At 48.8% G+C, this 13237-nt stretch overlaps 1 protein-coding gene across 1 annotated transcript in view; it reads left to right on the top strand.

Moving 5' to 3' along the window:
* Positions 1–12903: 12903 nt before the first annotated feature.
* TULP4 (TUB like protein 4) overlaps positions 12904–13237 on the top strand; it is a 96638-nt gene continuing 96304 nt past the window's right edge. Inside the window, exon 1 of the mRNA XM_004701932.2 lies at positions 12904–13134. The gene's annotated coding sequence lies outside the window, so the exon portion shown is untranslated. The remainder of the gene's footprint in view (positions 13135–13237) is intronic.

The following is a 13237-nucleotide window of genomic DNA, read 5'->3' as shown; positions in this document are numbered from 1 at the left end:
TCTGTTCCGACCGGAGGTTCCAACACACAAGAGAAGGAAGGATTGCCCGGCCCGGGCCACCCTCACCGAGGTTCCTGTGCTTGAGCCCATTGTTGCAGCCAGCGTGTCCATCCCTCATCCACACTTTGTCTTTCAGTGATTAGTTTTCTATTTTGAAAGTGTTATTGTGGCCTCTAGAAGTAGTTTAGGCTGGATCTTGTTGCTCATGTTTCAACTTCTTTGAGCATTTGAAGCCTGATTATTTTAAATTCCGTGTGTGTGCATTCTAATCTTGGAAGACTTGGGGGTCTGAATGTGTGCTTTGTTGTCTCTACTAAGAACATGTGATGGAGCTTTTTTTTTTATGCTTATGGTCTATTTTGATTGTGAGTTGATTTGGGGCTGAACCTTCTCAGTGGGACCCATCCGGCCTAAACTGGGAATGTTTACCTCCAAAAATTTGCATTTGCTTCAGCCTAGAACTTACGTGGCTGTGGTCCTGGAACAAGCTTACCCCCTTTGCGTGCCCTGCAGAATGTGTTTTGAGTCAGGCTCAGTCTCCCCACCTGGAGGGTGAACTTGACTGTAGAGCGACCAGCTACCTGACTTTTCAGGACTGAGAGGCTTCCCGGGATGGGGGACATCTGTGCTAAAACTGGGACAGTTTTGGGGCAAGTTAATTGGATTTTCTGTTTATTTTGTGTATGTTCTTCCTCTTCCCGTTTCTCCTGAAAGCCCAGCAATTAAAAGTTAAGTTTGTTGTAATTTACTCCGGATTTTGTTTTGTAGAAGAGGAGAGCATCCTGGACCTAGCCCCTGTAATGGTCACTTTGTACTTAAGTTATTGAGACCATCTGCGAATGCCATTCCGTAATCTCCTACAGTAGGATTCTTAATGGCACCATAGTCGCTTGCAAAGGTAATTGCACCCATGTCTGATTTTGCGCATGAAGATGATCTCAGATCTTTCCACTTGTAAATACTGCTGTGATAGGGGTTCTTACACCTAAGTCTGCTCCTAACCCAAGACTATTTCTTTACAATGGATCCCCAGATGGAGAACACCATTCTAACCCTTTGAATTACACTGCCAACTCGCTCTCTGTGACATTGGGTATCACGGTTTCTTTGATAAATGAAATCGTCTCGCTTTTTAATGAAGACAAGTGATTTTGAGCCCGGTAAACCCATATAGGGAACCACTGTGCTTGAAAGCCTGCACTTGCGACGTGTATTCACCGGAAGTAGCTAGCTTCTATTCTCTTAAACAAAAGTCAGTTGTGGGTCTTGCACCTCCATGCCCTCCGCACTGCCCCCTCTTCTCTGTGCAGAGTTAGAGGTCCAGGCTCCTAGCCTATGCTGAGCTGTCGCTGTTGTTTGTGCCCGTGTATCGAGCTGGCTGTGTTGAAATCAGGCCCGGGAAGTAGCTAGCGAGTCACCATCCCTGAGAACTGGGCTCTTTGGCCGAGGGCCCAGGCCTTGTTGCTTGAGTCCTTCCCCCACAGTGGCTGCAGTGCCAGTCACCGTGGCCCGCCGGGCGCCCCCGTCGTCTGTGGGTTGGGTGTTGACCCGAAGGCTGGGTGGAGAACCTGACTCTGGCCGTCTGTATTGGTTGCTTTCTGTGGCCTTGAAGGATTGAGAGGCAGTGTCCCACCCTTACATGGAGTCAGCGCCAACTCAGAGCCACTCTGTCTAGCGTGTCTGCCACTGGATATCTTTATGGGAGCAGCCAGCCTCATCTTCATCCTACGGAGCTGCTCACAGGTTTGAACAGCTGACCTCACAGCCCGGTACCGCCAGGCTCTGGGCTCCACATGTAGTACCTTATTGAACATTCAGATGCATGGTAGCTGGTGGGTACTGTTGGTGGGATGAAAACCCAAAGTACAACACAGTCAACCACGCGGGAGTCTGTGGCTTAGTAGGGATGATCGAAAACAGAAAAATCGCAGAAAGGCTGCTTGTCCCAGGAGTCTGCCCGCGGCCCCTCCTTGCGCCCTGCCCCTCCCTGTGTGGAGGGCTGTGGGGTTCGATGATAGTTTGTGGGGTATAAGCCGCACATGCCAATGGGAAGCGATTGGGGTCCCCATGCAGCTGTCGTCCAAGTGCATCTCTCCAGCAGGCGTGGCTCTCACTAGCTTGTTTGACGAGTACCGTCAATGACAACAGAATAAACACAGAAAGTCCCTTTAAAGCTGTGCTGTCTTTGTGGTGGTGTGCTTGTTGGGTGTACAGTGTAGACGCTCCTGTGTACAGCAGGGGTTCCTGACCCCTGACCCTGGCTCCTGTTGGGGTGAGGGGTGAGGGGGGAAGGAGCGCCCAGGCCGCTCTCCACACTCGCTTGGAGCCGCCGGGCTGAACTGCCCGGGGGTGTCTGTGAGCTGGGGAAGACGGGTGGGAAAGAGCAAGGCAATTAATTAGAGGCATCACAGTCACAGTAGTGAGAAGGAAATAAGAGTTCCTGACCTGCTATTTGTGGAAAGGAGGCAGGGGGTGGAGGAACCCCCTGGGCTCTGCCGTGGGGGCTGTCGGGAGAGGATGTCTTGGAAGTAGTCGTAGTCCGTCCACCCACCCCCCGCCCTTGGGTAGAATTTGGGATGTGTTTAATTTTAGATCGGAGACCTCGGTGGTGCGAGCCAAAAGGTTGGGGGTTCTCAAGTCGGCCCAGAAACACCTGGGAAGCAGGGCTCCATGACCAGCTTCTGAAGCCAGCCATGAAAACCCGGGAGCTGGTTCTGCTTGGCCCAAAGGGGCCACCTGAGGGGGACTGGTGGGCTGATTCAAATCACTCACCAGGGGACCCACTGCTCCTTTCCCTTTCCTCTCCCCACCCCTAAGCAGGTGGACGGACCAAGCTTGCACCTGGGGATTTAGACGTCTACATGTCCTGCATTGTCCTGACAGACAAGAGTGCTTCTCTAGCTGCACGTGTATCTATAATGTAGAAACTGTGTGTATGTGTGTGTGTATATACATCTATATATGTATATCTTTTTTCTCCCAAATCTACTTTACCATCTTGGTTTCTCACCCCAATCTTCTCTTTACTCACTGTTTGGTATTTTGAATCCTTTTGGGGGGGAAAACAATATCAGTTTCTTAAAACATTTTCTTCTCTCCATTCGTTACTGTTAATATGTATTATTATTTTTGGAAGACACCTTACCTTGAGAACTAAAATAGCATTGTTGATGCTTTTCCTGGGATTGTCTTGATCGGGACAGTACTCATTAAGGTTGGCTGTAATAATTAGGGGAAAAAAGTGTTATTTCTGAGTTCTCTAGATATCCCAGAAGGTTAGTGCCTATGATAAATTGCAACTTGTTAAACCTGTATGTGAAAGCATCTTTAAAGCTTATGAGAATTTTAATTTATTGTGAGATGTAGCATGCTTGTGGAAAATTCCAAGACCTAGCAGTACTAAAAGCATAATTTAAAAATCAACACCTCACACCCACCACCTGGAACGGGAGATAGGTGTTTGCTAGCATCCCAGGAACACACTGTGTCTGGCTTTCCCACCCGCAGCCCACCCCTCTCCAGGTGAGCACCGGACGACGTTTTTTGGGGGTAATATTTCCCTTACTTTTTAAAACTTAGTCATACTACTTTTTTTAAAAAACATTTTATTAGGGGCTCATGCAACTGTTATCGCAATCCATACACACATCAATTGTGTAAAGCACATTTGTACATCATTCTCAAAACATTTTCTCTCCACTTAAATCCCCGGCATTAGGTCCTCATTTTTCCCCTCCCTCCCCGCTCCCCCCTCCCTCATGAGCCCTTGATAGTTTATAAATTGGTATTTTGTCATATCTTGCCCTGTCTGACGTCTTCCTTCACCCACTTTTCAGTTGTCTGTCCCCCAGGGAGGAGGTCACATATAGTTCCTTGTAATTGGTTCCCTCTTTCCTACCCACTCTCCCTCTATCGTCCCTGTTTTGCCACTCACACCACTGGTCCTGTAGGACTCATCCGCCCTGGATTCCCTGGATTTTCAGTTCCTATCTGTACCAGTGTACCTCCTCTGGTCTAGCGAGACTTGCAAGGTCGAATTCGAGTCATGGTAGTGGGAGCGGGGAGGAAACATTTAGGAATTAGAGGAAAGTTGTATTTCTCATGGTTGTTACATCGCACCCTGACTGGCTCGTCTCCTCCCCGAGACCCCTCTGCCAGGGGATCTCCAGTGGCCTACTAATGGGCTTTGGATCTCCACTCCGCACTCCCCCCATCATTCACTATGGTAAGATTTTTTGTTCTGATGATGCCTTGTACCTGATCCCTTCGACACCTCGTGGTTGCATAGGCTGGTGTGCTTCTTCCATGTGGGCTTTGTTGCTTCTGAGCTTGATGGCCGCTTAATTACCTTCAAGCCTTTAAGACCCCAGACGCTATACTTTTTGATAGCCAGGCACCATCAGCTTTCTTCGCCACATTTGCTTATGCACCCATTTGTCTTCAGTGATCCATTCGACACCTCGTGATCACACAGGCTGATATGTTCTTCCATGTGGGCTTTGTTGCTTCTTAGCTAGGTGGCCGCTTGTTTACCTTCAAGCTTTTAAGACCCCAGATGCTGTATCTTTTGATAGCCGGGCACCATCAGCTTTCTTCACCACATTTGCTTATTCACCCGCTTTGTCTTCAGAGGTTGTGTCAGGAAGGTGAGCATCATAGACTGCCAATTTAATAGAAGAAAGTATTCTTGCGTTGAGGGAGTACTTGAGTGGAGGTCCAATGTCCTTCTGCTACCTTAATACTAAACCTATAAATGTAGGCTCATAGATCTATTCCCTATCCTCATATAAATATATTTGCATATGTACATGTCTTTATCTAGACCTCTATAAATGCCCTTTTCCTCCCAGCTCTTTCCTCTATTTCCCTTGATTTTCCTCCTGTCCCACTATCATGCTCAGTCCCCACCAGGATTTCAGCACTTCTTCTTTGTTATTTTCCCCTTGATCCTGCCCTACCAGGTCTCCCACACCCACCTCCCCACCAATTTGGATCGCTTGTTGTTCCCTTGTTCCTGGGTTTGTTAACACCTCTTCCCTTCCCCCCACCTCCTCCTCTCCCATATCCCCCCCGGAACTATCAGTCCCATTGTTTTCTCCTCCAGATTGTTCATCCAGCCCCCCCTATCCAGACAGGCCTGAGTCATACTACATATATGTGTAGTCTTAACTGATAACATTAGTTTTACCTGCTTTTGAACTTGATACCTACATGGATTTGTATTGTAGATGCTCTTCCACAAGATTCTTCTTTGTTGGTTTGTTGTCATGTCGTGTGCTCCTGTTGTGGGTGAGGTGCGCGTGACCCAAACCACGGGCTTTTCTGTTACTTCCATGCACGAGAAAGCTGAACAAGGAAAAGGAGAGACAAAGACAAATGGGCTTGTTTGAAGTATGGTGTTGGCCGAGACTGTTCATGCACCGTGGGCGCCAGAACAAGCAAATCTGTCACTGGAGAAGGACAGCTAGAACACTCCTTCGCAGCACGGGTGGTGAGACTTCATCTCTAGGACACCGGGCATCTTATCAGGAAGGACCAGTCCCTGGAAAAGGACACCAGGACTGGTAGAATCGGTCAGTGAGGAAGAGGGAGACCCTCAGTGAGATGACCTGACACCGGGACCGCTGTGAGGGTGGTGTTGGGCAGGCGGGGCACGTAGCCTCCTGTTGTACGTGAAGTTGCTCTGCGGTCCAGCCGACAGCAGTGTTCATTTCCATCGCTATATAGAATTCTGTTGTTTGACTTTGCCACACTATATCCCTTGTGTTTTTAAAGATGGATTAGATTTTTTTTAAATCATTTTATTGGGGGTTCATAAAATGCTTATAACAATCCATACAGCCATCCATTGTGTCAAGCACATTTGTGCATTTGTTGCCATCATCATTCTCAAAACATTTGCTTTCTACTTGGGCCCTTGGCATCAGCTCCTCATTTTTACCCCTTCCTCCCCATCCCCCCTCCCTCACGAACCCTTGATAATTTATAAATTACTATTTTGTCATGTCTTACACTGTCTGGCGTCTCCCGTCACCCATTTTTCTGTTGTCCATCCCCCAGGAAGGGGCTTATATGTAGATCCTTGTGATCGGTCCCTCTGTCTACCCCACCTTCCCTCCACCCTCCCTGTATCGCCGCTCCCAACACTGGTCCTGAGTGATTCCTCTGCCCTGGATTCCCTGTGTTTCCAGTTGATGGATTAGATATTGCCCCTCAAAAGATACATTAAAGTCCTAACACTTGGTTAGGGGAGCGGAGCCCTGGTGGCACTGTAGGTTATGCACTGAGCTGTTGACTGCAAGGTTCACAGTTTGAAACCACCAGACTCCTGGGAAGACCAAGTCTCAGAAACCCACAGGCGCAGTTCTGCCCAGTCTCACAGGGTCAAATGAGCCAGAATGGACTGATGGCAGTGAATTTGGTTTGGAACCCTTGGTACTTGTGAACATGGCCTTATTCGGAAACAGGTCTTTGAAAATGTTATCAGTAATATCAACATAAGATCATACTGGAGCAAGGTGAGTCTTGACCCCATTTGTGCGGCATTCTTATTTTTAAAAAAGGAAAGGAGAGGCTGAGACTGAGAGGCAGGTGACAGTTTGAGAAGATGCATCTATAAGCTCAGAAACCAAAGATCCCCTGGAGCTACCAGAACTGGAGGAGACGCAGCCCAGGCCTTCTGTAGAATATGCATTCCATAAAGATTTTGTCATTCGATTCATCTGGGCCTATATATACACTAGTGGTTGATCTCTTTCTCCCCCGCCCCCCCCAAACTGTTCACCCAAAGGTTGGCGGTTCAAGCCATCCAGTCACTGTGGGAAGGATGAGTCCATCTGCTCCCGCAAAGATTTATGGTTTTGAAAATCTTTCAGGGTCCCTATGAGTCGGAATCAACTTTATGACATCAGGTTTGTTTTTTTTAGGTTTTATTTGACATGAAGGTCCTTGAGTGGCACTAGTGTTGATTCTCAGTTACTAACTGAAAGGTTAGCAGTTGACACCCACACAGCACAGGGTGGAAGAAAGGCCTGGTGGTCACGTCCGTAAGGTTACAGCCCTTGATAACACTGTGGAACAGAGGTTTCCCTGACACCTGTAGGGTCACCATGAGTCACGGTCTGTTTTGTGACGGCGGTTTGTTTAAACTCGCCAATAGAACTCGATGGCCCAGAGAGTTAAGGGTGGTGGGACAGCTCTGTTCACCTGGTCAATACTGACGGTCTACTTTCAGCCATCCTGTGTTCATAGCCAATCAGGCGTGTGTACAATGTGGCTTAAGATTGTAATCGCCTTAGAGCAAGAATGGCTGTTCCTGTGTCGTACGGAAATGTTCTGAAAGTAGGCTGTAGTTAACTGAAGTGGATGTGGCCCAGAGCCTCGAGGTCATCATTGCGCGGGGTGAGTTGACTGCCTTCCTATGAATGCCCAGACGCTCGGGACTCCAGTCCGCTCCTGTTCTCACTTCCGAAAGCAGAGAATAGGCAGGACGAAGGGAAGAGACACGCCCAGCATCGCCCGTGCCTCCGAGGGTGCCACGGATGGGGATGCCAGCCTCTCAGTAATGAGGACGCTGGCATCATGGTGGGTTTCACTGCTAGACCCTTGTATCCGTAACCCGTTTGAGTCTTCATGATGTTGCTGTTGGGCATTGAGTCACATTTGGCTGCTGGTGACCCCGTGTGATGCGTTTCTTGAATCACCTGCTCCAAACCAAGCCCAGTGCTGTGGAGTCAATTCCAAGCCCCGGCAGCCCCCACGGGACTGGGTAGAGCTGTCTCATTGGGTCTCCAAGGCTCTACAGTAGCAGACCACCCTGCATTTCTTCCACGGAGCAGCCGATGGTTTTGAACTGCCGGCCTTTTGGTCAGCAGCCTATAATTTACCCATTGCCCTCCCAGGCCTCCTGCCATACTGGTCTAGTACTTGTTACTTGTATAGATAAGATTTGTCTAGGAATGTTACTGTATATACTCAAGTATAAGCTGACCCGAATATCAGCCGAGACACCTAATTTTGCCACAAAAATTGCATAAAAATGCTGGAAACTCGGCTTATACACGAGTATATTATGGTATGTTAATTTTAAACATGATACTTTAAAAGTTAGGTTGAGAACCGTATCTCTCTATAAAATACTTTCACTGTGGAAATTTATCCTACATTCCAAAAAAAGTACTTCTGAAAGACTTACATTTTAGAGCCTTACTGTATCTTAGTGTTTTTCAAAATATTTGGGTTTGGGATGCCTTTTTATACTCTTTAGTGAGTCCTTGTGGGATAGGGGTTTACGAGTTAGGCTGCTGGCTTTTTGAAATCACCAGCTGTTCTGAGCAAGAAAGATGAGGATTTTTACTCCTGTGAAGAAATGGTTTTGGAAACCCACCGAGTCAATTCTACCCTTGTCCTAGGATCACTGTATAAGAAGTGACTTCAATGGCAGTGAGTTTGGGGAATTTATACCCTTAAAAATTATGGAAGACCCAGAAAATAGCTTTTGTTTGTAAAATAAAAAAATCATAGAAAGGAGCAGGCTCAGTGGTAGGACAGCCACTGGTCGGACCCCTGAGACTGTGGCCCTGGAACTGAACTTGGCCCTGTGGCTCCATTGTCATTCGACCCCAGAGAAATGCATGAGGGGAACAGTAACACGTGGGTGCACGCAATCCTTAGAATAACCCAGAGGTCTGAGGAGCAGAAGAGGCTCAAGGACAGAATTCGGGAGGCAAGAAGGAAGGGGGTGTAGACAGAAGGGCAAACAGAATGGGAGTGGTTACATTGTGGGAATTGCAATCAGTGACGTGAAAGAAGATGTGTTTAAATAGTTGAATGGAAAATGATTTTTTTACCCATAAACCTTCTACCAATTCACCATCTAATTTTTTAAAAAAGTGCTCTTGTGTCTTGTGAGTCACCTGTTAACAGTTACATTAGAAATCCGAAGGAAAAAGTCATCCATTCATTAAAAATAATAAATTTGTTGAATGTTAATATAAGTCATAGCTTTTTATGCAAAATGAAACTAGTATACTCATATTTCCCAAAATGGGGGTTAAAAAAACAACTTGTGAGAAGCTTGGCATCATTTTACATTTTGGCGATATCTTTCATGTCTGGCTTACTGAAAGCTACACTCACTTCTGCTTCACCAAGCAATCTGTTACAATATGTTATTTTTGCTGCAGTATATGAATATAATCCAACTTCACATAGACAGTTGGAAGAGGCTTTTAAATAGGCTTTTCAGACAATTGAGAATATCTTTCTATGAAACTACACCAAAATTTTGCAACAGGCTAATCTGCTGCAACAAAACCCTGTTTACAGTGTTGAAGAGCACGGCTCGCACTTGGAAGACTTCAAGATGCTCCTGACCTAAGCCCTAGGATTTACAACCGCCTCCTCTGCCTGTGAACGGTGAATAAGGGATACGAAAGTGTGAAGAAGAACCGATGCATTTGAACTATGGTGCTGACGGAGAACAGCGAAAGCACCGTGGACTGCCAGAAGAATAAACAGGTCGTGTCTGTGTTGGAAGAAGTACAGCCTTTGAATGTTCCTTAGAAGCGAGGATGGCGAGAACTCTAGTTTGACGTGTTCTTAGGAGCAGCTCGGCGCTGGAAAAGGACACGATGCTTAAGGGAGCGTCAAGAGCAGAAACCCCACGGAGACGCATCGACACCGCGGCTGCAGCAGGGCGCCCCCACAGGACAGTGTGAGGACGGCGAGGGACTGGGCAGTGCGTTGTTCTGTTGTGTGTCGGATCGATAGGAGTCCGAAATGACTCGTTGGCACCGAACAGGAAAACACCACGCTCAACCATGTTCCTTAAAAGTTAGCTGCAACTTGGAATTTGAAACAGCCAGCTTCAGAAAGTGACTCCGCCCAGTTCCAGACCACCGTAGTAGAGTGAATGCCACAATAAACCGAGTCACTTGACCAATTTGGAATGTCATGAGACTCCCCAAAATCTAGCACTGAGACAGAAGTGGGCATGCCCAGTTGGTAGAATGGTGCCAGTAGCCTGGTTGTCGCAGGGTAGCCACAAACCTTCCATTTATTAAAAAACAAACAAACCATAACTGTGAAGCTCAATAACACAAAGATCATAACATAGTATTCATGAACTTTCCAGAATTGGCGATCTTAAAATGTATTTATCTTTCTTGTGCCTTGACTGGATCTTTTACACGAGCATACTTTGTATCTTGCATCGATCATTTCAAGAAAGTCGATTTACCAAGGGGCGCAGGTCTCCCAACTATTGACACAAAATGAGACCTGAAACTCACTCTAAAAACTCATGCATACTAATAACCCACCCATTTTCACGAGGAATGCCCGCAGTGCTGAGCTGTGAAGTTCGCTATGACACATGCTGGCTTCCCCAGAACTTCACACCAGAAGTTCAACTCTTAGCATTTGGCCAACAAACACCATTCCTTGTTTTCCTCAGCGTGATGGGCCAGCTTGACTCCCTTTTGGACACTCTGCCAGGCAGCTCGTCTGAGTGAGCCTCACTTGGTGGTGGTCATCATACCAGGCCTGGTGTCCCCAAGAATCGTCCACACGTACCTTGCATTGTAGCCATCGTGGCCCGGTCTGTCCGTGCATCTGTGTATGTCCCGCCTTGTCACTGAGGGCAAGGCCTCAGACTGGTGGTGTGGTCTAGTAGGCGGGATCATTTTTACCATTGCATCAAGGACAGTCACGGGAGCTGTGTTTTTTGTAACTCGACTGTGATGCCGAGCATGGTGTGGTGTCTGGCCTTGAATCCAGTGTGGGAGCCCCAAGTTTGACCCGACGTTGCCTTTGCACCATTGGCATAAGCATCAACATGGTGCAGAAGGCAGATCAGGTCTTAGTGCTGTTTTGAAAATAGTTTTGAATGTGTAGAGTCTCAGGAAGGGTCTTGGGAACTGCTGGGTTTTATGACTGTTTGGAAATCCTTTGAACTCTTATCTTACAGCCTCCCTACTGGGAGGCTGCCTCTACCCTAGGGTAGGGCTGAACATCAAATCAGAAATCCATTGTCTTCGAGGTAAGCCAGATTCCTAGGCTCCCTGTAGGACAGAGTAGAGCAGCCCCCTGAGACTTCCAGGGCTGGAGATTGCCTCGTTTTCCTCCTTTGGAGTGGCTGCTGGATTCTAACCACCTTTTTGGCCAGTAGCCGAGCGCTTCCCCGCCTCTCACCACCCAGAAGGATCCCTGGGGGTATAGAGGTTATGCATGGGGCTGCAACCTGAAAGGTGAGCAGTTCCAAACGACCATCTGCTCCTTGGGAGGAAGATGGGGCTTCCTACTCTTGTGAACAGTTAGGAGTCTCAGAAACCCACAGTGGCAGTTCTACCCTGCCCAATCGGGTCACTGTGGGTGGGCATCCACCCGATGACATGAGCTTGAGGGCTTTTTAAAATACTGTATATTATGCAAGACTCCGAGCACCCAAGCCTAATATTTCAGCAAAGTCCATGCTACTGGGTTGAATAGTGTCCCCTCCAGGACAGCGGGCCTGGTTCTATGCCATAGCCCCTGGGTGGTCTAAGCTGTTTGTGATCAGCCCCTTGAGCCCACCCAGTAGTTCTGCAGAAGCGAAGTCTGATGACCTGCTTCTCAGAAAGCAGCCATGGACAGCCTGGAGCACAGACCTCTCCCTGTGAGTCAGGGTCAGCTCTGCGGCACCTGGGCCGGTCCCCAAGCTTCCTCCCAGGTGGGCAGGCTTCTTTTCAGAGCAGTGCTTGGGAGAAGAGAGCCAGTCTCGGCCCTTGAGTGCTAACTGCAGTGCCTAGTGCTATGGGGTGTCCCTGGGAGGTGCCCTCTGGTTGACTCCCAAGGGAAGGGAGAGGATAAGAGCACAGTGCCGTAGGGGATGCATGGCCAGAAGCAAACGTGGTGACATGGGCCATGAAACGGGAGAAGCCAAACCCAGACCATAGCCCTGTTGCCATGGAGTTGAAGGATGGGCAGAAGGCTGAAATCAGATCCCTGGAGTCTTGCTGGGATTTGATCCCCACCCCAAAGGCTCCCAAGCTTGGTGCCAGAGGGAGTTTTAGCATCTCGACAGTAATAGGCCATGTGGTAGGGCCATAGGTGCCACCCCCAGCTTTCTCCGACCTCCATGGACAGAGCCCCTGGGAAGCTGGACCTCTGATGGATCTGGGGGCACCTGGTCGCAGGCCAAGGGACGCACACCCAGAGCTTTGCTTTGCCTAATGGAATTTCTGAAAGGCCGGTGCGTAGGGCATTACAAAGCTCTGTTTGTCCTGGCGGACAATGTGGCTGAAAGCTGCAGGGTGGAGAGAGGAGGGTTTCCTGGAGTCTCCCACAGGACCTTTGTGGCTGACTGGGGACTTACAGGAGCCAGGGCACGGGCCAGTTTGCTTTGGGACCTGGTATCCCTTGGGGACACTAAGGGGTTCTTGCTGCCCGAATTCTCAGGGGGAACTCTGTTGCTGGTGGCGAACAGAGGAAGCAGGGAGTTCACCTGAGCCTGCTGGCCTCGGGAGGGTGAGGGGACAGCTCACGGGATAAGCCAGACCCAGATAAACCCTAACAGGACACTTGGAGCAGGCCCCTGGGCTGCACGCTGTGTGTAGGTAGGGGCGGGGTGTCCTCTTACTATGGGATTTTACTGGGCTGTGGAGTCACTGCCCCCCGTGCAATACACGAGGGAGCCTCAAAACACTGTGGGAAAGTTCTGTTGTCTTTATTTCTATTCGTCCATGAATTTTTCGGCACCCCTCGAATGTAAGGGTTGCGCGTGCTCTCCAGGTTTCATGATGACCTTTGATTGTTCTGCTCTGCCCTTTCCTCGTGTGTGTTGTGCATGTGTGCGTGTGTGTCTTTTGCCCATCATTTCATTTTTTTATACTTTTATGTCTTACAGCCTGGAAGAACACCAGGGCCTTCGGGCCACCATCCACCAAAGGCCCCCAGGTGACTAGGGCCACAGTCGCCTCCCTTGCGTGCCTCTCTGCACTCACGTGTACGCGACGAGACAGCCCCCTCCCCACCGTTGCACACACAGAGCGGCCCACAACCGATGAAATCTCGCTTCAAAATTGGATGGAGCAACCCTTGGGCGCAGGGCGAGAAGCACGTCAGTAGCCGCCCGCTGGCCACATGTCCTCACAGGTAAAGAAAGTGTGCAGAAAGAAGAAGAAGAAGACCCCCGCGGAGCCTACTGCCAAACTAGCTCTGCGCTTTACGAAAGGGGCCTTACGAAAGGGGCCGGCGA

The sequence above is a fragment of the Echinops telfairi genome, unplaced genomic scaffold (genome assembly GCF_000313985.2).
Source record: "Echinops telfairi isolate 266 unplaced genomic scaffold, ASM31398v2 ScPeMD7_3533;HRSCAF=4204_0, whole genome shotgun sequence".
In the NCBI taxonomy this organism is placed as follows: domain Eukaryota; kingdom Metazoa; phylum Chordata; class Mammalia; order Afrosoricida; family Tenrecidae; genus Echinops; species Echinops telfairi.
This window is presented reverse-complemented; position numbering and strand designations above follow the sequence as displayed.